Source organism: Triplophysa dalaica, chromosome 23 (genome assembly GCF_015846415.1).
Source record: "Triplophysa dalaica isolate WHDGS20190420 chromosome 23, ASM1584641v1, whole genome shotgun sequence".
Taxonomy (NCBI): domain Eukaryota; kingdom Metazoa; phylum Chordata; class Actinopteri; order Cypriniformes; family Nemacheilidae; genus Triplophysa; species Triplophysa dalaica.
In genome coordinates this window covers 16,555,350-16,581,664 of record NC_079564.1, presented here as the reverse complement: position 1 = coordinate 16,581,664, position 26,315 = coordinate 16,555,350, and the positions used below count along the sequence as shown (strand labels likewise).

The window sequence follows — 26,315 nt, the reverse complement described above, 5'->3', positions numbered from 1 at the left end:
CGTAAATACGAATGTTGAGTTTGTGTGTCTGCGTCAGACCGTACACCAGCCAATAGCGTTGCTCTGTTTAAGATTAAATTTGCATTTGTGATGCGATGGCACGTTGCTATATACGTATATAAACATCAGACGACAATTTTTTGCGTGAGAGATGATGCGCTGTTAGGTAATCAAATACCTATACAAACGTCACACGTAACATTTGTTCGCGTATGAGATCGTAATTGTACGTTGGCATGTTCGTAAGCAAACGTAGAAGTTCTGAGTTCTGAGCGTCCTCTGTTGTCTTCTGATGTCTTTCTTTGTGGCTGAGCCAAATACAGTGATGGATGTGCAGAGGACAGACTCTATGACTGCTGAGTAAAACTTTTTTAACAGAGTTTGTGGTAGTTTGAAATTCTTCAGCTGATGTAAGAAGTATATCCCCTGCTGCGCTTTTTTAGCAATGGAGCCAATGTGATTGTCCTACTTCAGGTCCTGGGAGTGCCCACCCAGCTAACAATTTTACGTTATAAAAACGTTCCTGTAACGTTTCAATTAAGTTTTAAAAACGTTTATGTTCTAACGTTCTTAGAACGTTCAAAACGTCCAGTTTTTTAGACGTTGTATTAACGTTATTGTTTGGTTATAAGAACGTTATTCAAAACGTTTTAAGAACGGTTCCATTTGTTGTTATATTAATGTTCTAAGAACGTTTTTAAAAACGTTATAAAAACATTCCATTTGCCATTATAACAATGTTCTAAGAACGTTTTTAAAACGTTCCATTTGCCATTATATGAATGTTCTAAGAACGTTTTCCTAACGTTCACATTAAGTTTTAAAAACGTTTATGTTTTAACGTTCTAAGAACGTTCAAAACGTCCAGTTTTTTAGACGTTGTTTTAACGTTATTGTTTGGTTATAAGAACGTTATTCAAAACGTTTTTAGAACGGTTCCACTTGTTGTTATGTTAATGTTCTAAAAACGTTTTTAAAAACGTTATAAAAACATTCCATTTGCCATTATAACAATGTTCTAAGAACGCTTTCCTAACGTTCACATTAAGTTTTAAAAACGTTTATGTTTTAACGTTCTAAGAACGTTCAAAACGTCCAGTTTTTTAGACGTTGTATTAACGTTATTGTTTGGTTATAAGAACGTTATTCTAAACGTTTTTAAAACGGTTCCATTTGTTGTTATATTAATGTTCTAAGAACGTTTTTAAACACGTTATAAAAACATTCCATTTGCCATTATAAAAACGTTCTAAGAACGTTCCATTTTCCATTATAGTAATGTTCCCAGAACGTTTTTTAAAATGTTATTAAAACGTTCCATTTGCCATTATATTAATATTTTAAGAACGTTTTCCTAACGTTCACATAAAGTTTTAAAAACGTTTATGTTTGAACATTCAAAACGTCCAGTTTTATAAACATTGTATTAACGTTATTGTTTGGTTGTAAGAACGTTATTCAAACGTTCCATTTGCAATCATATTAATGTTCTAAGAACGTTTTCCTACAGTTCACAGTTATTTATAAAAACAATGTTTAAACATTCTTGGAACGTTCAAAACTACTCAACTCAACTCAACTCAACTTTATTTATATAGCGCTTTTTACAATTTTCATTGTTACAAAGCAGCTGTACATGAGACACATTTAATACAAGTATGAATTCTAAAGCAGCCCCCCCGGCCAGGCAGATAGTGCAAAACAATATGCAAACGGTGGTGAGGAACCCAAAACTCCCATCAAGAAAAAAAACCTAAGGGGAACCCAGGCCCAACCAGGGGATTCCAGTTCCCCTCTGGCAAAAGCTGCTGCCTCTGCACAAGCTCATCAGTGCTTGCACAACAAGGCTTAATAAAAATATAAAAATTAAAGATTATCATTAACAATCTAATAGCATTTGAAATGTTGTAGAAAAAAAACAAAGTTGTCGCGTCCTTTATCCAGCTCTATCCTCTTAGCACTTGTCAGGTCACCGCTTCCCATTCTCAGCTCTGCCATCAGGTCTGGGCATGAACTGCATCCTGCGGTAACCTTGGAACAAAGAGACAAGACTGGCTGAGAGTAGAGTACTGTTCTGCACTCTTTGATGCAACAAGTACATCATTTGTTGTTGGATGTGTTCCTGGTTCCGGTTGATCTAAATAATGCAGCCTAAATCCTCTGAGGATTAATATTATGGAGGTGTAGTGTATGCAAGATTAAAAAGATGAGTCTTTAGTCTAGATTTAAACTGACAGAGTGTGTCTGCCTCCCGGACCGTGCAGGGAAGAATATTCCAAAGTTTAGGCGCTAGATAAGAAAAGGATCTACCACCTGCACTTGATTTTGAAATTCTAGGTATTACCAACTGACAGGACCCCTTAGAGCGTAATGTACGTGGTGGTCTGTAATACAATAGAAGTTCATTCAAATACTGCGGCGCTAGACCATGTAGGGCTTTATAGGTAATAAGCAAGATCTTAAAGTTAATGCGATGCTTTATAGGTAACCAGTGCAAGGTTGACAGAACCGGGGTTATATGCTCATACTTTTTTGTACGTGTAAGAACTCGAGCTGCCGCGTTTTGAACCAGTTGCAGTTTTTGTAATAGGCCCGCAGGGCAACCACCTAGAAGTGCATTACAGTAATCTAGTCTTGATGTCATGAATGCATGAATTAATTTCTCTGCATCTGACAGTGACAGCATATGACGTAATTTAGATATATTCTTAAGATGGAAAAATGCAATTTTACAGGTGTTGGCGACATGGCTTTCAAATGAGAGAGTACTGTCAAATACAACGCCAAGATTCTTAGCTGATGACGAGGATTTTATGGAGCAACCGTCAATCGTTAAGCAGTATTCTTGGTTGTTACGCATAGCAGTTTTCGGTCCAGTAAGTAACACTTCTGTTTTGTCCGAGTTTAGTAGTAAAAAATTGTTACTCATCCACATTTTTAAGTCAACTATGCAATCCTTTATTCGATGAAACTGCTGGGTTTCATGAGGCATCGAGGAAATATAAAGTTGAGTACCAGTTGTACGTTATTGTTTGGTTATAAGAAAGTTATTAAAATCTTTTAAGAACCTTCCAGTCTCTTGTTATAAAAATGTTCTAAGAACGTTATATAAGACATTAGGAAACTAAAAATACTATTCCGGTTCTTTGTAGCAACAGCAAACAATACATTGTATGGGTCAAATGTAGATACTATGGATACAAAATCAATGACATGTACAAAGAATCAATTAAATGTATACTTTATATTTTAGTTATATTCAGTTTATAATATAATTAACTTGCAGATCAAACAGTATTTCCAGTTCACATCAATATAAAACATGAAAAACAATCAAAACAAAACAAAATTAAGAACTTTAAGATTTTTAAATGGATTGAAATTATTCAAAATATTTAGAACATTCATAAAAAAAAGGTAGACATGGCAATATTTTTTCATGAAAACAGCTTAAACACTTAAATCTAAAACATAGACAAAAAATCAAAAAAACAAATATTTAAAGATGCAGAGAAATATTTTAAGATGCAGAGATGTATTATACATGACAACAGTTTTTAAGGATGTCACTGTGACTCCATGTCAGCTTCAATCAACGGGACATCTTAGTGGACCTAAGCTTCAGAGAATGTCGGGAGATACTGGAACGACAAAAAGACAACAGTATTGTAAGTGGAAGTTCACCCACAAATCAATTTTGTGTGATTTTTTACTCACCCAGATGACGTTAAACAGGTTTAGAGAACTTCCGGCTTCTTTGGAGCACAAATGAAGATATTTAGGTGACATCAGAGAGACTTCCAGGCCTCCTCATAGACATCATGGTGTCAGTTTTGGCCAAAGTCCAGCAAAGTACTAAATACATTGTTAAATTGGTCCACCCGTGCATAGTGGCTCAGTTGAATTTTTTTGAAGCGACAAGAATGCTTTATGTTTGAAAAACAAACCAAACTACCGTTTTGTGTCAGTGTCTGACGAATGTCAGTGTATGCCACGCGTTAACAAGAGCACTTCTTCTGCATGAAGAAACACAGAGTTGCGCTTCCGTGTTATGAGTAAGAATGCCCAATAGGGGCAATCCCCATGCGTTGTTCGGCACACAAACCTAATACGCATGCGTCAATGTGCTCTCATCCAAGAAGAAGAAGATGAAGAAGTGCTCTTGTGAATACACTGAAAAGACAGAGGAGAATATATTGATTAAATCTGTATTTTGGTGTGTTGTTCGCACATAAAGCATTCTAGTCGCTTCAAAAAATTTCAACTGAGCCACAATGCACGGGTGGACCAATTTGACGATGTCTGTAGTACTTTTCTGGACCTTAGCAAAACTGACACCATGATGTCTATGAGGAGGCCTGGAAATTTCTCGGATGTCACCTAAATATCTTTATTTGTAGTCCAAAGATGCCGGAAGTTGTATAAACATGTTTAACGTCATGTGGGTGAGTAAAAAAAAAAAAATCACACAAAATATAATTTTGGATGAACTTCTCCTTTAAGTGAGGTGAGATTTAGTATAAAATAACTGGAACACTGTAGTTGCTCATGCAGAAGATCTTATAAAAAAAGGAGCGAATATTTTTTTTATTGTTTAAGTATTATGAACTAATGATTAGTCAGAGTTATGGACAGGTGTTCCTTTAAGTTAGTATTTGAAGAGTATGCTCCAAAATGAGATAACAATAATTCCAAAATAAAGTTATGTTTAAAAAAAAATATTGTTCATTCCAATTGAGTGATATCAATCAAACTGCAGTTTCTTTGTTTTGATTTAAGACATACTAACTCAAAAAATACAGCTAACTAACACAATGAAACATAATAAAAAAACATGATTTTTGAAAATTGAAAACCAAACTCTTCATTTGTATTTACAACTAATATTCAAACACTGAGCATTACTGCATCAAAATAGTCTTGCTATTGTATCGTTAAAAATATTATTTATTGACAAGAGTTTCAATTTTCTACCTTGCGCAAAATAATATTTTAAAGACGTTTTTAACATGGCAAATATTGAAAATAATTGAATTTAAATATAAAAAAACTAAAAGGGGGGAACAAAATGGTCATACCCAGTCCCGGTCAGACTCCATGAGGGATATATTTTGTAAAATTGCCACTGTTAAAGAAATGAGAAAAAACAGACAAATTAATTAATCTGAAAATAAAACAAGCCTGTTGCGTTATGGTGAATAATATTCAGATAATTTGACAGTTGGTTTGATAACTTTATCTGAAACGGTGGCAGAGTTAAATTAATTGAAGTACATCATATTAAACATAAAAACATGGATTCAGTACCGTATATGAAAACATCATACGCGCAAATGCCTAAATGTCTAATGAATATCAAACGTCAAACTAACTTTAACGCTTTGGGTAAAATTGCGCGGCTTGTTCATCCGGTCATCTAATCTTAGCCCACTGAAGGCAACGTCGCTACTGGAGATCCGCGCTAGCAGAGTTAAACTGGATCCGACCCTTATCAAACACAAGTCTTGCTATCTGGGTTAATAACGTTAATCCCGAATACACAGATGAGCTTTTTAGGGTGTGTTTTATTAAGGTTGGAGCTATAAACTCTAACGCGGCCCTCCAGGACCGACGACGCTCTTAGCCGATTTGGTTTGAATATCAAGAAAGTGTTCCAACGAAAAACATTTCGATAAATCAAAAGAGTGAACTAAATGTTCGGGAAAAACATCGCCTTAGCAAAAACATTTATCAACGACATTCGACTGTATTCCTTAGTTGTAAATAACGTTAGCCTATAGCTATAGCTAACAGCTCTGTGAATAACGGCCGCAGTTTTCGAGATAATTCAATCCTACGGTTAACCCAATCATAACCTCATTAAAACAATAGTAACTGCTGCAAAACTAAGATTATAAACATTGTTATTAATGTATTTTTCATAGAATCAGCAAATGTCTCTATTCTTACCTGAAATTCGAAGTAGCTCTGAAGTCGTCCGTCCGTTAGTCACGCTGTTTGAAAACGCACGTGGTGTGCTCTCTTAAACCACGCCCATACTATCACGGTCTTCAGCATCGTTAATCCTTGAAAGTTTTTCATATGTATTTATATTTTTTAAACTAATGTACATTTATAAGATTATATTTGGTATTATACTGCCTTTGTATCAAATTACAAGAAAAAAAACTAGTTAATGCTAATGTGGGGGTGTTTCTTATGCAGCTTCTGTAAACTTGATTTCATTCTCTCTGCTGACTGCATTCAGTTCTATATTTTTTCCTATTTTGTGGCTATTTTTGGCTATTTGAGCAAATGGGAATGGAAAAAAATATTTGTGGTACTCTCCCATTCACTACAACTTCCGCTGCTGAGAAATGTTGTGGAGTTTGAATAAGTAGTTTTGAGAATTGGATTTCGGATCAGAAATATGAGCAAAAATGAGCGAAAAAAATCTCCTGACAGATTCGCTTAATAGGACTAGTTGTTATAATCGCATTACAGCACAGTTGAATTGCCCAATAAGACATTTCCCATGCCTTATACAGAGGGAAGCAGTCAAGAATATGAATAGAGGAAAGGATGTCTGAGATTGCACTGGTTCGTCAGGTAGCCATCCTCTGTGTCTGGTCATAAATGATTATAATACATAGCATACTTACCTTTCCTTGTCATTATCAGAGAGACATCTCATGAGTTGTGTGTCCCAATTTCATCACAATACCATGCCTTTTGGTGAGTTGTTGCTGATAGTGCCCTTTGTATGGTTCCCATCAATGCGACACATCGTCAGTTGTGCACCTCAGCCTCATTGGGTGTTTCAGCCCTTTATCACAAGACACCCTCAGCCAAGGTAGGCCCACCGCAGATTAATCAGACCTGGGTGTGTTGCGCATTGTTACAAGGTCATCTGTGAAGGACATAAGCTGTCCTGCGTGTCCAAAAATTGGACTCAAGGACTTCGGTTGAACAAAAGTTGAAGTTTATTAATCTGAAATACAGCGCGCTGGGCCTCCTCAGAGTCTACACAGAGAGTCAGCCCCGCCTCAGTGGTTTACAACAATTTTATATGTGTATGTGTGGGTGTGTCTTCAAGCTTGCTTCGGACAGTGGCCAACCCCTGAGCGCCTTGACCTCTGCTACTTTCTTTGTGTCCAATGGAGTGATGCTTCATCTCATATTTTCATAGACTACGTCCTTCTTCTTTTACTATCTGCAACACAAAATACTTCCCCCACCTGCCTCCACATAAACGTAGGACCCCGCACTATTAGGGTATGTGTGTTTGGATGTGCAGCACACATCTCTTATCTTCTCCCCTGCATGGAATGCTGCCCACACATACTCAACCCCCACATCCTGTTGAAAATACCTCTTTGCCCTCTAATATTCTCTCTTAACTCTGAGGCCCTCCTCAACACAGTAAAATAATGTAATGTTATATAAGGTAAGCAGTAATAATCATATAAAAACACACACAGAAAATGTAATTGATATAAAACATATAGAACCCAGATAAAATATATAAAACCCTTCAATCCCTCTCTTGACCTCTGAAAGAGGTCACACACACATATCCCACATGGTTACCCTCTATATTATACGGGGTACATCACAATAATTATAGTGTCATAGTTTCAACGGATAAGCATATAGCAGTACACGTCTATCAAATAAATGAAGTGAAATGTATGAAACACAGTAAAAGTCACACCTATGAAAATAATGAAGTAAGATTATACAAGACGTATTAAATGTCACATTTATACACATGGCTGTCCTCTTCCTCACTGTCATCATGATAGTGGTCTGTGGTCAACAATGGCATAACATATGGTGGGGGCTCTCGTTTTTCAATTGCAGTAACAATTAGGCGGTTACATAATGATCTAATACACGGCACACAACAGCATCCACAAGTTACCAGTATGCCCACAAACACAGCCATAGACACAATTATATGGTTAAAATGAAATAATAATTCAAAGTTTATCATACCTGGTAAAATCAAGACTCACAGTTGCAGTGTGGGAAGTTCTGGTTAAAGAAGCTTCCGTGAGTCTTTTGCCAATGCACCTTTTATACCCAAGAATGATATACTGTACTCAATGTTCATTGTGAATACAATGGTCACTGTGAAATTTAGTTTAACTCGTGGCTGACGAGATCATCAAATGGGATGCCAATTTATCTGTGAACAGGATTCCCAGATAAAGCCAATCCTCTTTAGAGGAGTGCAGGTTATGGATTAAAGTTTAAACAGTTTTAATATACTCCATGTTAGATTTGAAAGAACTAGACCCTTTCACCCATCGCACCATGACCTTTAAAACAATACCAAACATTAATCATCAAACTTCATACTATGACAATAAATGATATACACAGAATAAAGCGTAAGCATTTTTTTTTCTAGTGATCAGGGCCTGAAGAGATGAAGGGGAGAGGTGTGATAAGAAGATGGGGTTCAATTCTTGGGAATCAACAAAACCTTAGGGGAGGGCAGGATATCATTCCTCAGAATCTAGCAACAAAATGGTGTTTGATTGTTTAGTCCCAGCTTTACAAACAACCTTAATTCTTTGCACTTTTCCAGCTGCCTTACAGTTCCTCCCCTGACCCCTTGGGGCAATCTCAGAGCAGTCCCTAAGGGGACACAGTTAGGCATTTTTTGGTCTTTGTATATCAATTATTACCTTAGAAGTCTCTGTAGAGCTGGTACTGTGCAGAGCAGGTGGATCTTTGCTGTTCTTTTGCCCAGGTTGGTTTCCACCTAAGTCAGATAGTCTGCAATATAATTTGTTGTACCAAGTCCATTCAGTCAGAGCCCATGTGCTCTATTTGCAGAAGGTGTCTTCCCACCGAAGAGAAACATCTGTGTGTAGTAGTATCCTCCCCATGATATTTATCTGACCCATTTATCCTTAGGAACATCTAAGTAGAAGGTATGGTTTGCAGCGCAGCTCCCTAGGTTAAGGAATTCATCTCACTAATAACACATCATTGTGTATGAGACACCTGAATGGCATCTGCATAAGCATACAACAACTGAACACTGATGACCTTAATAACATTGGGAGAAGATTATAAAGGGTTACAACAAAAAAAAAACTATATATATATATTTCATGGTACCTGGTGCGAGTGGTGAATAAGGTCTCAATTTCATCCAAAGCCACATAAAGTGATCCCATTTGATTACCTGATTCTTCACTACTATAGTGGAATTTAGATACTCTGAGTATTTTATAGGAAGAGTGGCAAAAGTCAATTTAACTGGCATATTCTCCAGTGGTATACATCATAAAATAATAGTTTATAATTATATCTTTTAAATATATTGCAACCAAAATACAAATCTACAGTATGCTTATAAATGTATTTTCATGTATTTATAAAATCCAGATACAACGTTATGCATAATATGGTATAGTTATATAACTCATTTTAATAACCATAATAGTAATTCAGAATACTCAAATACGAGTTAACCCTGCAGATCTATCGTTACAAAGAAGTATTAGGACATATTCTGAATCTCTAATATAGCTGTTGTCAAAACAATCTGTGAATGTTGATGTGTACAGTACGCCATCTCATGTTCAATGGTAAAAATCTGATTGAGAATTGCGAGGCCGATTGCAGAAGCGCCAGCACTTCAGATCTAACCACTCTTTAAACATATCATTAGACATATGTTAAAAACCAGTGTGCTATCTGGTTTGGAACAATGCCAATGATTTCAATTGAAAATTGCACAAATTTTCAATTTCACCTCTCTTCATCAGAAATCAAACCATTTACCATACATAAAACTATAACCATGCAAATTTACTATATACATTGCAAGGTTTCAAATAAATCAACATAATTGTAACAACAGGTTTTATCTTATAATTAAATCAGCATCATGAGTTTGTCCTATGTGTGAGATGCTATACAGTTGTGTGTATGCATGACAGGCTATAGATCCTTCTTATGTATCATATTTTAAATCTAGACTAATCATCCTAGGCGATGTGTGGTGTTTTGAGTCTGGATAACTTTTAAGATTATGCCAGATAATCATTTTATGAGTTTGTAGTGGCGAAAGTTTGTCCACAATGCTATATGTTCATGTCTGGGAGATGGGTATCTACAACAATCTGTGTTGCACAATTTGGATCCGGTGCTACACCGGGAGGCCGTGTAACTACTTCTGTGATGTAACTGTGAAGTGTGAATGACCCCTTGAAGTATTATCTCACCCATCTCCTCCATTTCAGGTTCTAAGACACCTCTCTGGTATCTGGACTCTATAAGGAGTCATAGTGATCAATCTGAAAAGAAAGACTTTAGGATAACAGACAGAGATACATTTTTTTTTCTCTCAATTCAGTCAAATCTGTGGGTTAAATATCAGTCCATATGTTGTAGTGCTGTCTGTTTAGCTATTCATTTTTTATGGCACTACCCACACCTGTCCATTTGAGATCTTTGAGGCCTGTAAGGACTAAGTAATTTCTGTGTGATATTTAACAGATGGTTCACTATCACTTGTATCTATAGTGTTAATGAAAAAGTATAAAAAGTATACCCCCCCTTTTTGGCACTGGGTAGTGGACCAATGAAATACAAATAGAAGTATTCTATGAGTCTTTAAATGGGTTTGACCCATGCAAGTTAGAAATGCATGTGATGCTTCACTTTTCATCATATTTATTCTTAAATATTACTGCAATGCCTGCCCCATATGCACAATCTTCACTTACACAATGCGCTAGAGGTTCAAATGTCACCTTTCTTCTATATGACCAATGTTCCTTTTTCTGCGCTCCCTTGTACTTCACCTTCAACACCCTCCCTCTCTTGGACCTGAGATCTCAGGTCCACAGCCGTCTATTCCAGAGACCTGTTTGGGGAATAACAAGCAGCACAAGAAGACAAATGGTACCACGTGTCGCCTTTTCCTTGAAGTTGGACACAGTGGGATGTTCGTGAGGTGCCCATGTGCACTGCTTCCTGTTTCAGATACATCTAGGAAGAAACTTAGATAGTAGTTAGCACAATTCAAATGAGCTGCATGTGCCAATTGTGCTTTCAATGTGATGCACTATCTAAACTCTGTCGGCTATGCAATGAAACAGGGGGTGATTTATTAGCTCCCCACACTCCTCTTCACCCTCCCCTTGTGGAATGTGTTCTCCCTGTTCTTCTCCCTCGGGGGCTAACTGCTGTGCTGTTCCACTGACTAATCTTGTTAGTTGGTGTAATTGCTGTCTTATTTCATTTATATCAAACGTTGTGTCAGGCAATTTTTTACTACGTTTCCTTGGTTTAATTTTACCAAAACTTGCTGCAATTTTGCGTCATACGGTTGTGGTTTTGTCAATAGTTGCAAGTCTTGATATAGTTTTGGGGGTGGGTAATATACTGTTTGTTCCCTGACTCCCTGACTTCTTTGTCTGCACATTTTCTCCCCCCTCTCTTTTAACCGGACTCAGAGCAGTGGCCTTAAACGCAATGCGTGTCCATATTCTTAATTCATCTTGCAATTTCTTTTCTTGACTAAAATGTCTTGTTTTTCCTTCTTCAACATGTCTTTTCAGTCTCACATGCGCTCTTTTTTCCATATCACTGGCTTTTGGTGCTAGGAACACAAAAATTTTTAAGGTGTGTCCCACCCGTTCTCAATACACATCTGACTCTATTTATTCTCCCATATTTTCTTTTCTTTTTTATGACACTTAGGCTCCACCTGAGCTATTAACATATCCACTACACTTTGCCACTGGTCTAAAATCAACATACCTCCATAGTTTTCACATTCCCTTTCATATTCTGCCATTCTTTCTCTGTTTTATACACATACACACACACACACACACACACACACACGCAGAGTCTCACAGGCTGAGGTTTTTTCTCTCTCTCTCTCACTCCTGGGTTTTTTTTTTTTTTTTTTTTTTTTTCTTCTCTGTGTCACAATACAATATACAACAACATAAAAAATATATTACAATGCATTCATACCCCCCACGTGACCTGTTTCCTAACAGGATTTTAATTTGCACATATATACACAATTTAAAACATAGAAGAAAATGTACCAAAGAAATCACAGAAAATATTAATTTACAATTTTATAAATTTATGGTTTCCAGAACCAAGGGACTCGAACCCAATTTGGTACTTTATGGCTATTAATAAAACCAAGGGACTCCAACCCAAATTGGTACTTTATGGTTATTAATAAAACCAAGGGACTCGAACCCAAAATAAATTTATGGTTATTAATAAAACCAAGGGACTCGAACCCAAAATAAATTTATGGTTATTAATAAAACCAAGGGCCTCGAACCCAAAATAAATTTATGGTTATTAATAAAACCAAGGGCCTCGAACCCAAATTAAATTTATGGTTATTAATAAAACCAAGGGACTCGAACCCAAAATAAATTTATGGTTATTAATAAAACCAAGGGACTCGAACCCAAAATAAATTTATGGTTATTAATACAACCAAGGGCCTCGAACCCAAATTAAATTTATGGTTATTAATAAAACCAAGGGACTCGAACCCAAAATAAATTTATAAATGTTCAATCCAATAAACTTCACTCTTGTACAAAAATTTGTCAAAAAATCAATAAATGATCAGGAATATTTGCAATTCAACACAAACAATTTAGAGTAGTCAATCAGCAGATGTTCGATAAAACAGGTCTCTGCTCACCTTTCATTTTCGTCCGGACGTTGTGTTGAACACAAGATGTTCCTTCTCGGTTTTTCCACCTTTTAGCCTTTAAAGATTGTCCGAAATGTCCTCCTTTAGCCAATCACGTCGGTGTCACCATCTGAAGGACATAAGCTGTCCTGCGTGTCCAAAAATTGGACTCAAGGACTTCGGTTGAACAAAAGTTGAAGTTTATTAATCTGAAATACAGCGCGCTGGGCCTCCTCAGAGTCTACACAGAGAGTCAGCCCCGCCTCAGTGGTTTACAACAATTTTATATGTGTATGTGTGGGTGTGTCTTCAAGCTTGCTTCGGACAGTGGCCAACCCCTGAGCGCCTTGACCTCTGCTACTTTCTTTGTGTCCAATGGAGTGATGCTTCATCTCATATTTTCATAGACTACGTCCTTCTTCTTTTACTATCTGCAACACAAAATACTTCCCCCACCTGCCTCCACATAAACGTAGGACCCCGCACTATTAGGGTATGTGTGTTTGGATGTGCAGCACACATCTCTTATCTTCTCCCCTGCATGGAATGCTGCCCACACATACTCAACCCCCACATCCTGTTGAAAATACCTCTTTGCCCTCTAATATTCTCTCTTAACTCTGAGGCCCTCCTCAACACAGTAAAATAATGTAATGTTATATAAGGTAAGCAGTAATAATCATATAAAAACACACACAGAAAATGTAATTGATATAAAACATATAGAACCCAGATAAAATATATAAAACCCTTCATCTGGCAGAAGCAGTGTGCAGCTATCACAGCAGCTCAAAGGCACCACAGTCGTTTCCTGGCGGCCCTGAGAAATCGAACCAGCAATCTTCTAGTCACGATTCCGACTCTCTAACCATTAGGCCAAGACTACCCAAACCGTTAATGTGCGCTCAGTCCCCCACAGTCCTGTATGGCATACCATTACAACACATTACCAAAATAAACGCAACCAAATACACCAAACCATTGGCTAAGGCTGTTATAGCCCCACTGGCTCCGTTAATGTTAGCTCAGAGCCCCTGGTCCCATATGGCATCATAAAACAACACTATTTTTTTATGTGGTCACTTGGCAGCCCATATTCCGTCATTCTGTTTCAACCAGAGCCAGGGGCCTAACTCGCAACGAGAGTGGAAAGTTCTTTGACTAGTGTTCGTTTGGTCTTTCCTCTGATCCCCACTTTCTTAAGCAGCCTTATAGTGGAATTGGAAACACAGCCCCTGTAGCCCACTTCCACCGGGGAACACTTTCGATGTCCAGCTCCGATCTTCAGCCTTCGCTGACAAGTTGGCATTAGATTCTTTCTTTCAAATGCTTTGTTAATGACCTCATCCCAAGGTACAGTCACCTCAACTATGAGGACTGTCCTGGCGCTGCACCACAGAACCAAGTCCGGCTGATCGATGGCACTCATTGCTAATGTTTTTTGAATGTCCCCCTAACAATGCAATTATAGCTTTGGTAATGCTTATCCCAACCTGCAAAAAGTCGTCAAAAAGACGTCTGGTGGTGGGTGTGAAGTTTTTAGAACATTACATTAAAAACGCAAAGGAAACGTTTTTAATCGAAATGTTTTTAGAACGTTTCGCTAACAATGCAACTATAAAGTTTTTAATGCTAACGTTTTAAGAACATTACATTAACAAGGCAAAGGTAACGTTTTCAAAGCAAATGTTTTTGGAACGTTTTCCTAACAATGCAACAATAACGTTTTTAATGCTAACGTTTTAAGTACGTTACATTAACAACGCAGAGGTAACGTTTTCAAAGCAAATATTTTTAGAACGTTTTGCTAAGAATGCAACTATAACGTTTTTAATGCTAACGTTTTAAGAACATTACATTAACAACGCAAAGGTAACGTTTTCAATGCTAATGTTTTAAGAACGTTTAGCTAACAATGCAACTATAACGTTTTTAATGCTAACGTTTTAAGAACATTACATTAACAACGCAAAGGTAACGTTTTCAATACTAATGTTTTTAGAACGTTTTGCTAACAATGCAACTATAACGTTTTTAATGCTAACGTTTTAAGAATGTTACATTAACAACGCAAAGGTAACGTTTTCAATGCTAATGTTTTTAGAACGTTTAGCCAACAATGCAACTATAACGTTTTTAATGCTAACGTTTTAAGAACGTTACATTAACAACGCAAAGGTAACATTTCAATGCTAATATTTTTAGAACGTTTTGCTAACAATGCAACTATAACGTTTTTAATGCTAACGTTTTAAGAACATTACATTAACAACGTAAAGGTAACGTTTTCAATGCTAATGTTTTTAGAACGTTTTGCTAACAATGCAACTATAACGTTTTTAATGCTAACGTTTTAAGAATGTTACATTAACAACGCAATGGTAACGTTTTCAAAGCTAATGTTTTTAGAACGTTTTGGTAACAATGCAACTATAACGTTTTTAATGCTAACGTTTTAAGGCCGTTACATTAACAACGCAAAGGTAACGTTTTCAATGCTAATGTTTTTAGAACGTTTTGCTAACAATGCAACTATAACGTTTTTAATGCTAACGTTTTAAGCATGTTACATTAACAACGCAGTGGTAACGTTTTCAAAGCTAATGTTTTTAGAACGTTTTGGTAACAATGCAACTATAACGTTTTTGATGCTAACGTTTTAAGGCCGTTACATTAACAACGCAAAGGTAACGTTTTCAATGCTAATGTTTTTAGAACGTTTTGCTAACAATGCAACTATAACGTTTTTAATCTTAACGTTTTAAGAACGTTACATTAACAACGCAAAGGTAACGTTTTCAATGCTAATGTTTTTAGAACGTTTAGCTAACAATGCAACTATAACGTTTTTGATGCTAACGTTTTAAGAACATTACATTAACAACGCAAAGGTAACGTTTTCAATGCTAATGTTTTTAGAACGTTTTGCTAACAATGCAACTATAACGTTTTTAATCTTAACGTTTTAAGAACGTTACATTAACAACGCAAAGGTAACGTTTTCAATGCTAATGTTTTTAGAACGTTTAGCTAACAATGCAACTATAACGTTTTTAATGTTAACGTTTTAAGGCCGTTACATTAACAACGCAAAGGTAACGTTTTCAAAGCAGATGTTTTTTGAACGTTTTGCTATCAATGCAACTATAACGTTCTTGATGCTAACGTTTTAAGAACATTACATTAACAACGCAAAGGTAACGTTTTCAATGCTAATGTTTTTAGAACGTTTTGCTAACAATGCAACTATAACGTTTTTAATCTTATCGTTTTAAGAACGTTACATTAACAACGCAAAGGTAACGTTTTCAATGCTAAAGTTTTTAGAACGTTTAGCTAACAATGCAACTATAACGTTTTTAATGCTAACGTTTTAAGAACATTACATTAACAACGCAAAGGTAACGTTTTCAATGCTAATGTTTTAAGAACGTTTAGCTAACAATGCAACTATAACGTTTTTAATGCTAACGTTTTAAGAACATTACATTAACAACGCAAAGGTAACGTTTTCAATGCTAATGTTTTTAGAACGTTTTGCTAAGAATGCAACTATAACGTTTTTAATGCTAACGTTTTAAGAATGTTACATTAACAACGCAAAGGTAACGTTTTCAAAGCAGATGTTTTTTGAACGTTTTGCTAACAATGCAACTATAACGTTTTTGATGCTAACGTTTTAAGAACATTACATTAATAACGCAAAGGTAACGTTTTCAATGCTAATGTTTTTAGAACGTTTTGCTAACAATGCAACTATAACGTTTTTTCTCTTAACGTTTTAAGAACGTTGCATTAACAACGCAAAGGTAACGTTTTCAATGCTAATGTTTTTAGAACGTTTTGCTAACAATGCAACTATAACGTTTTTAATTCTAACGTTTTAAGAACGTTACATTAACAACGCAATAGCAACGTTTTCAAAGCAAATGTTTTAAGAACGTTTTGCTAACAATGCAACTATAACGTTTTTAATGCTAACGTTTTAAGAACGTTTATAAATTGCAGATAACGTTAAGAAAACGTTCTACAAACGTTATTGCAAGAACATTTTTGATAACTTTGAGAGAACCTTCAGAGAACGTTAGCCAAAGTTACGGGAACGTTCCCTGTTAGCTGGGCAGGAACCTAAATGACACCACTGCTGCAAGTGCTGTTCATGATTGAAGAAGCTGGAAGTTTTTAAGTTAATGCCTGGAAAGGTTGTCCTTTTAGGGCTGTTCATCTCTGCTTGAGTCTCTTTAATGTCCTTTGGTATTCTAACCATGCCTTTAATTGCTCCCTTATATGTGCATTTTGGACATAATGGTTACATTGAAGCATGAAAAACATAGCTTAAACCCTTTTCAACAAATACATTTTATTTGATAAATATCTTCTTTAAAATTCTGTGTTAAAATGTATACAAGACATAAGTGATGTTATAGGCTGTAATATGTGTGTGCAGTGACCTTTAAGTTGTATATAAAAACGTAAAGATATGTAAGTTATACACCATACAACACAGGATAGAATATAAATATATGTATGGCACAAAAGAAGCAATTTAATAACAGCGATATATAATTAGTGATTTGAATTTATTTATTGACCTCAAATTGTCAGCAGTTCAACCAAAACAGAAAGATTAGTATGTCACGTTTCTAAATAAGAGTCAAAATATTACACGCTCAAAAATGACCTGTTGACACGACAAAAACGTTTGTTTAAACAAAACATGGCCAAAAAGATCGCGTTATGGCGATACAAACGATCGTGTCTTCAAATAACACGCCCAAAAACTTCGTGTTAAGACGAAAGAAATGTTCGCGTTTACACGGAACAAAAAGTTGCGTACAAATTGATCGTGTTGACGCACGCGTTTTATGTTAAGAGTATTGTCCCCGTTCGCGTTCCATATTTGCGCGTAGAGTGCGCGTTGTATGCGCGTAGAGTACGCGTCGATTTTTCACGCGTAGACTACGCGTACTCTACGGGCAAACAACGTGTTCTCTACGCGCAAACAACGCGTACTCTACGCGCAAACAACGCGTTAAAATACGCACGTTTTTGGCCCTCCTGGCGTTCCATACTATTGTCCCCGTTCGCGTTCCATAGCACTCACCCAAAGCGAACTCCGCAAACACCGCGATGACGTCATATTTGGCGCGCGCACCCAGGCGAACTAGCGACTAAGTAAGTCAAAGAGTAAGTCAGAGTAAGTCAGAGTAAGTCAACCCCAGACAACGGAATACTCAGGGTTTTTGGTTTCAGAACGCGAGGTATGTCAATCCCGCGACCGAAGCAGATGTGTTGTGAAAAAAAATTCAGAAATCGATGTATCTTATACTCCGAGTGAGTAACCAGAGTAACATCCCAGCTAACAGGGAACGTTCCCACAACTTTTACTAACGTTGTTTTGTAGGTATTTAAAGGTTATGGGCAGGGATGGGCAGTATTTCAAATACATGTATTTAAAATACGTATTTGAAATACAAAATAGTATTTTGTATTTTAAAGCCTTTGGAAAAATCTAATGTAATTTGTATTTAAATACATTTAAGAGGAGTTTTTTTGTATTTTCAAAATACTCAAAATACTTTGAGCCAGTCAACCTTTTTATCAGGGTGTTTTCGTCCATCAACCAACATAATTCAGGCCAGCAGGCCCTTCCCCAGCCCCAACATTCATGCACGTGAGCTCCAGCTGTAGCTACAACCCAGCATTTGGATCTGCGAATTTTCTGAAATAATGTGAGGATTTCATGGTCAATTTTATTTGTGTTTAAAATATTAACGTTACTGCGTGTTAGGTATGGGTGATGTCATGAAAACATCAACATGTCGTAGATTCGTAGCGATTATATAAATTGATTTAACTTTTTTTAAATAGTTTAAAGAGCTATTGGGGTAAGTAAATATATATGTGCACCTTTTAGTGGGCAGGAATAATTGGAACATGAGAGTGGAAAAAGAAACGAGTGTAATTGTAATTGTGAGTAATTGTGATTTGTTATTATAACTGCCGCGAAAGGAAATTCAAATTCTCACTTTGCACGTTGGCAGGCAGTTTTTTTTTCTGCACGCTCTCTGAGACGGAGCGTCACGTGTGACGCGGTAAGCGTTGGAATAAGCGCAAAGTTGCCGCTTTCTCTTGTTGCTTTGTGCAGTTGAAGCCTTGTTTATACTTTCACAATTCGCATAGATACGCCGCGAAACTGTTTACTGCGCGCACTCCTCATTAAACCGACGAGGCTTTTATGCTTGACGTGCTCTTCGTTGTATAAATCTGTGAAACGACAGGGGGCGACTCTGATAAATTGTTCTCCAAATCATCAAAAAGGAGCGATGAGAGGAAGTCATTTGTTTGCCGAATAATTTGTGAAACACTCCTCTCGTGATTAATGGATTTCTTCACATATAAATTGATTAGGTTTTGGGTCATTTTTAGGTCATTATGTGAAAAAGGTTTTGAGTACACTTCTTAAACCCGCAGTAAAACCCAGTTAACTTCAAATTGTGACATTATTTCAAAACATATCAATATATGATAACATTAAACACACTAAATTGAAAAATACTGTCTTATACATTTTTAAATGCATTATTTTCTTTCAATTAACGATTGTATTAAACAAAATAATCTCCATTAGTTTAGTGTATTGATTGTGTAATGACCCCCTGCTCTGCTTTTGTTTTATTGGAAGGCGCCACTAGAGGGCGCCAGGGAAATTAAGGGTAAAGTTGCAGCACCATAGAAGAAGTGTCTCACGTGCATCGCATAATCTCACATCAGAGCAGCACTAAGTTTATTTTAAATATGTAATTTAGTTTCCCCTTTTTTGGTAATAGCGAGACGAGGTATGTTATATTCATTTTGCATTTAATGCTATTGTGTTTATTTCCTATTTTGATGATGGAAGTAATTCTGTTTGAGTTTAATTATGTTATGTTTCTTTTGTATAGTTTTACGGTGATAAAAGCAACATGGCTGAATAAAACTGCTAACACCCGTCATAACTCTCTGCCTAATATTTCGAATGCCAAAGGGGCAGCTACAGTAAAACTCTACCGCTCCTGTTTCATCGCGTGAGTGCAACGGGACGCTGCATCTGCTTTCATCGCAACGCTGCTGTTCCACGTGAGTGACGCGACGCGGCATTTGAGGCTTTCACCGCATCGCCGCTGTTTCTCCGTGCGAGTGTGACGCGAAGCATTGTTAGAAGCTTTCACCGCATTGCTGCTGTTTCATCACGTGAGCAAAGGATTAATCGTGACATCTGACGGCCAACGTGTAACTGTGTGCACCAGAGATAAGTCAACAGCAAGATTACACTCTATTGCTTCAAAGAATTACACTTCATATGGAGAAAGGGAAAGATAAGTGAATCAAAGCAAATACGGTATCTTGTTTTTTGTGTGATTGTATTGAAATTTGGGACACTTGACAATTTAAATGCCTTTGAGATTTTACTGTGAAACTCAAAGATTATAAATTGTTGACTTTGCATACGGAACTACAGATTATATCCAACCTTAATGAAATGGTGTATTCACTGCATGTATACGATATATATATATATATATATATATGTATGTATGTTGAACAGGAAATTTGCCTTATTGCTGTCTGCTAAACATTTGAGTGTCTAAACCAAAGATGTCTGATGCAAGTGGGTCACAGCTCTTTAACTCTGAAAAGAAAGTGGAAGACACAATTAAGCAATTAACAGTGTCAGTAGGTCAAATGCCTACCTCCACAGAGGAATTAAGTGTTTCCCCCAGAGAGCAACGTGTCAGATCAAGTTCACGTAAGGGAAGTTTGACAGAGAAGGGCCTAGAAATGCAAAGTCAAAAGGCGAAGAAGCATGAGAAAGCCTTTTACAAGGCTTATGACTCTTGGAAACAGACGGTTAAGGAATCTAGGTCTAAATTAAAAACCCTGTGCTCACTGGAGGATCTTGAAAGTCTCCAAAGACACATTCAGTGCAAACTTGATGCAGTTAGCCAGTGTTACACTCCTTTGTTACGTAATCAGACTACAACTCCGGATATTGTTAAAGGGATTGATGCCTGTACTACACTTATTGCAGAAATCTGTGATTTGGTGAGCAGACGAATGGAAACCATTGATGAGAGCCCTAATGAAAAGGTTGTGAAAGAGAGAGTTAGACAAATCCTAAACAAAGACGAGTTTGAATCCATCTTTGGTTGTACAAACACAGATACTGTGGTTTCAGAGCCGTCAAGTGCAGAGAGCCAGTCAAGGATTTCCTCCAGGGTTTCCAGTAGGAGGGCTGACGCAGAAGCAGAACTTGCTGCCAAAGTTGAGCAAGCTACGGCCATGCAACAAATTCATAAGCAGCAAGAAAAATTATGCCAAATGGAGAATGACTGGAAGATTAAAGAAGCTAGAATGCTAACAGAGATGAAAGAAAGGGAAACAGTAATGTGCCTAAGAATAGAGCAAGAGAGAAAAAAGTTGGAGAGGTTGAACGCCGAGAAGGAAGTCAAAGTCGCAGCAGCTCGCATGAGGGTGTACAATGATGTCGAGAGCTATCCTGAAGAGTTCGAGGAGGGCAGAGTTACTGAAACTGACATCAAACCCCAGCTTAATCCTGAGGTAGAGTCATTTCATCCTCAGCAAACAGTTCCTGAGGTGCTTACTGCTAAAGAGTCAGTGAACGTAGTACAAGCATTAGTGAACTCTCTAAGTATAAGTCGATTGCCTATTCCAGAGCCCGCGACTTTCAGTGGTGATCCTTTGAAATTCATTGATTGGAAATTGTCCTTTACGACACTCATCGACCGTAAATTAATTCCAGCAGGGGAAAAGATGTTCTACTTGAAAACATATATTTGTGGTGAAGCACGGAAGGCAGTTGAAGGATTCTTTTATCGTAACTCTGAAGATGCGTATAAGGGAGCCTGGAAGGTTCTCGAAGAACGGTATGGAAATCCCTTCATTGTCCAAAGAGCCTTTCGCGAAAAGCTCATGAAGTGGCCTAAGGTAGGAGGGAATGACCCTGCGTCACTGCGGGAGTTCAGTGATTTTCTACAGGGCTGTGTAGAAGCCATCCCACACGTGAAGGGTTTATCCATTCTAAACGACTGCGAGGAGAACTACAAACTTCTCAAAAAATTACCAGATTGGATAGTGTGAAACTAATGAATAATGAATAAGATTGTGGTTGACGAATTGGACTCGTCCGGGGACTACCCAAGTTTTAAGCGATTTTCAGAGTTTTTGCAAAAGGAAGCTAAGCTAGTCTGTAACCCGGTTACCTCTTCACTGCTGATGAGCGCTAAAGTTTCTGATGAGAGATACCCCAAAAGAGCTAAAGCTTTCCATACAAGAGTGCAAGTTAAGGGTTCAACACAAAGGACACCTGAAGTTCAACAATGTCCTGTTTGCAAAGGTGAAGCGCACAACATTGCTAAATGTCCCATCTTCGCAGTAAAATCCATAGATGACAAAAGATCTTTCATTCGGGAGAACCACCTCTGTTTTGGATGTTTGAAGAAGGGGCACATCACCAAAAATTGCAAAAGACGACACACGTGTCACATACATGAAGAACGAGACAAAAACAATGTGAGGACACTAAAGTCAAATCCTTATGTAGAACACTCAAGTCAAGAAATACAAACTGTTATGTCTTATGCCTTGACCCAACATGCTTCTGCAACCTCTAGTATTGTTCCTGTCTTCATCTCCGCTGCAGAGGACCCCCAAAATGAAATTCTTACATATGCGCTACTAGATACTCAGAGCGATACGACTTTCATTTTAAAGGATTTCCTTGATGAGCTACATGTAAACTGTGAAGAAGTGAAGTTGAGGCTTAGCACTATGACTACTACTGATACACTCACTACCAGTCACAAGATCAGAGGCCTAAGGGTCAGAGGACTGCAAAGTGAGAAATGCATTCAGGTTCCACAAGCCTATACTTGCAATTTTATTCCAGTGGACAAGGCTTACATACCAACTAAGAAGACAGCATCGCAATGGCCTCACCTCAAGCACATAGCCCATGAGATACCTCCTCTTCAGAGCTGTGACATAGGGATGTTGATCGGATATGATTGTCCTTCAGCTTTAGGTCCTTTAGAGGTTATCACTGGCGGTGACAACGAGCCCTTTGCCCAGAAAACAAGTATAGGATGGAGCATCATAGGTCGTTGTAATCCTCATCTTGACAGGCAAGGTAACCAAAGCTTTGTGCATCGAGTTTCAGTGAAAGAAGTGTCAGTCCCATCTCCAAACGATGTCCTAAAGGTATTAGAGTCAGACTTTAATGAGAAGCATCAGGAGGACAAACATGTGTCTCAAGAAGACATCCGGTTCATACGTCTTCTCAGTGATAACGTTCAGCACAAAGAGGATGGACATTACCAGCTGCCCCTTCCCTTCAAGAGTAGCAGCGCTCCTTTACTCCCCAACAACAAGAAGCTTGCGATGGCACGACTACAGCACCTAAAGAAAAGACTGAAGAACAACCAAGAGTATTATTAAAGTTACAAAACCTTCATGCAGGAAATGTTCAACAAAGGAGAAGCGGAACCAGCTCCTACACTTTCTGAGGATGAAATAGCATGGTACATTCCCCATCATGGAGTTTACCACCCTAAAAAAACAGGCAAGTTGAGAGTGGTGTTCGATTGCTCTGCAAAATTTTATGGTGTTTCCCTTAATGACATACTCCTTACTGGCCGACTTGATTAACTCCTTGGTGGGAGTCCTTTTCCGTTTCAGGAGAGAAACAGTCGCTGTGACATGCGACATTGAAAAGATGTTCCATCAATTCTTTGTTCCCCCCGAGGAAAGAAATTATCTGAGATTCTTATGGTGGGAGGACGGAGATCTGGGAAGAGAACCGTGAGAACACAGAATGGCCGTACATCTTTTCGGCGCAGCTTCGTCTCCTGGATGCGCCAATTTTGGCATTAAATACTTGGCAGAGCAATACAAGTCACAATATCCCACAGCTGCATCTTTCATTCAGAAAAACTTTTACGTGGACGATGGCCTGAGTCCTTCGATTCAGAAAGCTGAGAAGCTAATTGTTGAAGCCCAAACATTGTGCAAGCGTGGAGGCTTATGTCTTCATAAGTTTCCTGAGGCAACAGGATGTGTTCTTGGCATTCAGTGGGCTGTGAAGGACGATACGTTTAGATTTGATGTCAAACTGAAAGACCACCCTTCAACTCGTCGTGGAATCCTGTCTGTCACTGCTTCCTTGTATGACCCTTTGGGGTTTCTTTTCCCATTCCTTCTGAAAGGAAAGATAATTCTTCAGGAGCTCTGCCGCAGAAACATTGGTTGGGACGACCCCCTTCCAGAGGACATAATCCCATGGTGGGAGAAGTGGAAGAGTAGTCTTCATGAGCTGAAGCATATCAGCATTCCGAGATGTTACCTCCCACCAACCTTTGGTACAATCATTAGAACAGAACTGCACCACTTTTCAGATGCAAGCAATCTAGGTTATGGTGCATGCTCTTATCTTAGGTTCAAGAAAGAAAAGGGATGAGGTACACTGCAGTCTAGTAATGGCCAAGGCTAGAGTTACTCCCACAAAAACTCAGAGTATTCCAAGATTGGAATTGTCTGCAGCTGTTGTTTCAGCAAAATTGAGTGCTATGTTAAAGACCTAACTGGAGATGAAGATAGATCAGGAATTCTTTTGGACTGATTCCCAGGTTGTGTTGGCATATGTCAAAAATGAAGCCACAAGATTTCATGTGTTTGTTGCAAATCGTATACAGTTAATCAGGAGAATCACAGATGTAAGCCAGTGGTATTATGTAAACGCTTCTAAGAATCCCGCCGACCATGCCTCCAGGGGTCTTTATGCCTCAGACATATCCACAACTTTTTGGCTGTCAGGACCAGAGTTCCTATGGGAACCAGAAGTTCTTTCAACACCCTACTTCTCAAATGATTTACTCGTTGGAGATCCTGAGGTCAGATTAACTCAAACCTTCGCAACCAAAGTCAGTGATAGTTCGGACTTGCTTAGCAGATTCAATCGTTTTTCCTCTTGGAGAACACTCATCAAAGTTGTTGCTAGAATAAAGAGGCTTGTTTCAGCACGGAAATACCCCAATGACATTATCACCGTGGAAGAATGTGAAAGAGCTTCAGAGGCTGTGATTAAGATTGTCCAACAGGAAGCTTTCTCCCAAGACATTAGGGTGATTCAAGGAAGAAATGTTCTTCAGAGCACAAGTGCACTTTTCCCCCTTGATCCCATCATGAAGAGTGGTCTTCTTTGCGTAGGTGGAAGATTGAAACAGTCTTCTCTGAGTGAAGAGTTAAAACACCCAGTGATTCTGCCAAAAGACAGCCACATAGTTAAACTTATTTTGGCCCATTATCATGCCAAGGTCTGTCATCAGGGACGCTATATGACACTCATGGAGCTCAGAGCAAACGGATTCTGGGTTATCGGTGGTAGTAGATCTGTTGCTAAATTGATTCAAGGATGTGTCCAATGCCGTAAACTCAGGCGGCCAACAGAAGAACAGCAAATGGCTGAGCTGCCCAAGGAAGGGGTCGAAGCCTCTGCACCTTTCCTCTACACTGGCATGGATTGCTTTGGTCCGTTTAGTGTAAAAAGGTTTCGGAAAGAGCACAAGAGGTATGGAATCATTTTCACCTGCCTTTCATCACGAGCGGTTCACATTGAAATGCTTGAAGATCTGTCAACAGACACATTTATCAATGCCTTGAGATGCTTCATTAGTCTCAGAGGAGCCGTTCGGCAACTTTTCTGTGACTGCGGAACGAACTTCGTAGGAGCTAGAAATGAGCTTGGAAATGCTCTCAAAGAGTGTGATGTCAAGAGTCTGGAGTTGTTTCTCAATGAAAATCAATGTGAATTTGTCTTCAATGCTCCCTCAGCAAGTCACACAGGAGGGGTCTGGGAGCGCCAAATAAGGTCTGTTCGCAGTGTGCTTAATGCCACACTTTCTCAATGTCCAGGTAGACTTGACGACTCATCTCTGAGAACATTGTTTTATGAGGCAATGGCTATCATCAACAGTCGTCCATTGACAATAGATGGAATAAATAATCCCAAATCTCTGGAACCTTTAACCCCAAACCATCTCATTCTGATGAAGTCCAAAATTGCTCTTCCTCCTCCTGGGAAATTTCAAAGGGAAGATATGTATGCTTCAAAGAGGTGGCGTAGGGTTCAATACCTAATTGAGCAGTTCTGGAGCCGCTGGAAAAGAGAATATCTCTTGAACATTTCTACAAGGCAGAAGTGACACGTTCCACATAGAAACCTCAGCGTCAATGACATAGTCATTATTAAGGAGGACATGCTGCCAAGAAGTCGGTGGCAGTTAGGTAGAATCGTTGAAGTCACTCAGGGAAGAGATGGTTTAGTGCGACGAGTTAAGATTCAAACTGGTGAGAAAAAACCAAAGAGTAAACAAGAGCCGCACTCCAAGCCTACTATTATTGAGCGACCAATTCAAAAGTTGGTAGTTCTGCTTGCGAGTGAGTGATTTGTCAAACGGTGACACTCTTGTATCAGACACTTTCTGAAGGTGATATATCAATGCATTATACATTTTTGTTTGAGCAGTCATTCAGGTTTAAAATCATGTATCATTTATTTAATTGTTTTGTTGTG

General features: G+C 38.1%; 1 long non-coding RNA gene across 1 annotated transcript; it reads right to left on the bottom strand.

Moving 5' to 3' along the window:
• Positions 1–3,306: 3,306 nt before the first annotated feature.
• On the bottom strand, positions 3,307–6,592 carry LOC130412941 (uncharacterized). The gene is made up of 3 exons (XR_008905426.1): positions 5,950–6,592; positions 5,079–5,125; positions 3,307–3,641 (listed from the first exon to the last, which is right to left on the bottom strand). It is a non-coding gene; the product is annotated as an uncharacterized LOC130412941 (long non-coding RNA).
• Between the last annotated feature and the right edge of the window lie 19,723 nt (positions 6,593–26,315).